Genomic DNA, 2,301 nt, shown 5'->3' with positions numbered 1-2,301 from the left:
CCTCCATTCTCCTCTTGGGATCCTAGGCACGCATGCACACACACCCAGCATGAGTTTAAGCCACCAGGTCTAGGACTTGAACCGCGGTCAACTACATGGGAGTCCAGCGACATAGCCATTACACCCAAGAGAGAAAGCTGCTGGTCCCAAGAGAGAAAGCAAACTGCTAGGTTCTGTGACTGGAACCACAGTTGGCTGTGTGGGAGTCCAGTGTCCTTAATCACCATGCCACTTGCTGGCTCTTGTAAATGTCTTTATTACATGTTCCCAAAAGCCTTGTTTCTGGTGCAATATGATGACTCCTTCCTAACCATTCATGATAAATTCATTTTTGTTATTAAAATACAATTTTCTTTGTTACAAAGATTGAAATCAAAATTACCCTCCCAAATTTAGAACATCTTAGAAGAAAAATTAGAATCTGGTTATTTTGTGCATGTTTTTGCTAATGGTAATCATAGCTACCAATCACTGACTTTTTCTTGTGCAAGAAAATGCAAATCTGCATTACTTAATATTTGTATTTCTATTTACGATAGTTTAACAAGTCGTATTGTGAGTGTTTAATGTTACAGAACTTATTCTGTGAAAATACGCACATGTTCACACCTTCCGAAATAAATTCTCTATGTATTTTAAACCTATCCCTATTTCCAGGCAGCCAAATAAAAGAGATCAAATTAGCATCTCACTCTAGAGAATTCTTCATGATGCTGATGTTTCTAGAAATAGAAAATTTTTGACACTTTGTACACCACAAAGGAATAAAAATGATTTTGACTTCTTGACTTGAGGATGCACTGCACATGTGTCACAACACCTGTCTGAAAGTAAATGCTCCCTTATGAGAAAGGCCCAAAAGACCTAGGAATCTGCACTAGATGTTCAAGGTAAGAAGTCAAGGAAGAGGGGGTAGAGAGCGGCAAAGAGGTAAAATGTAACATTCTGCAAACCTCACCCACATGGAAGGCTCTTGCTTCATGTCTAGAGACCTCCTGTGCACACTGAGCACATGCATGTGAGTGATCTGGGCTGAATAGAGCTGGGGTGGATCATAGCATCAAGACTTTGTTGAGGACTCTCTCTCATTCGCATGAAAGAAGAAAGAAAAAGAAAAAGAAAGAAAGAAGAAAGAAAGAAAGAAAGAAAGAGAAAGAAAGAAAGAAAGAAAGAAAGAAAGAAAGAAAGAAAGAAAGAAAGAAAGAAAGAAAGAAAGAAAGAAGGAAAGAAAGAAAGAGGAGGGAGGGAGGGAAGGAGGGAGGGAGGAAGAAAGGAAGGAAGGAAGGAAGGAAGGAAGGAAAGAAGGAAGGAAGGAAGGAAGGAAGGAAGGAAGGAAGGAAGGAACTAATTTTTTTTTTTTAATGTAGGAAGAGTGAATAATCCAAGTTTACACTGTGAGTTTGGTCTGGATGCTTCTCCCTTCTTGTTTCTCTGGGTGCTGAGTCTTCTGGTAATTGCTGCCATCTAACGTTCTGCAGTACCCCTGACTTCAGAATGTTTATAGTTGCTTTTTCTGTGTGTCAGGTAGTTCAACGTTGAAATATATGTGTCTTCATTTTGGTTTTGTAGGATCTGTGCAATCTTAGCATCGATGTCATTTTTTTTTTCTTTAGAGGTTTTTGCTATAGGGCGCGTGTGCTCACCAGACAGACAGAGAGAGACAGAGAGACAGAAAGTGAGAAATCACCCCCCAGGGAGGATGGCCACGTTGCAATCCCTCCTCCTCCATTCTCCTCTCGAGATCTTGGGCATGCACACACACGCGCCCGGCGTGAGTTTTAAGCCACCAGGTCCAGGCGGTCGACTACATGGGAGCCCAGCGACATAGCCATTACGCTAACTGCTGGTCCCCTCGATGTCATTTTTTTTAGGAGAATGTACATGGCTCTGATCAGAATGTCTTGACACACATGAAACTTTTCAAGTACAGTATGTGGATGATATGTATTTGGCAAATCAGAGACACTGGAAATCACCAAATGGGATTTTCAGACACATATACTAATACTGACTCCTTCACCTCCCCTAGTTTAAGTACTTAAGGAGTGTGGGTTACTTAAGTGATGAGAAGAAGAACATTCTTGAAGGGAATCATTAGAAAAGTTGCATAATGGGGACACCATGTAGCATGGTGGCTAGAGATGCTCAACTCCTACATGAATGACCTGGCGGCTTGCTTTCTTGCTTTCCCTTGCTCTATCTCTGTCTCTCTCTGGTCCAATTAAAAAATAAATAATATGGGACCAGCAGATGGTGTAGTGGGTACATGGCCGACAATGGTTCGAATCCCAGACCAGGGAG

This window comes from Tupaia chinensis, unplaced genomic scaffold (assembly GCF_000334495.1).
Source record: "Tupaia chinensis unplaced genomic scaffold, TupChi_1.0 Scaffold147185_1, whole genome shotgun sequence".
Classification (NCBI taxonomy): domain Eukaryota; kingdom Metazoa; phylum Chordata; class Mammalia; order Scandentia; family Tupaiidae; genus Tupaia; species Tupaia belangeri.
The sequence above is the reverse complement of the archived record's forward strand: the minus strand, read 5'-3'. Positions refer to the sequence as shown.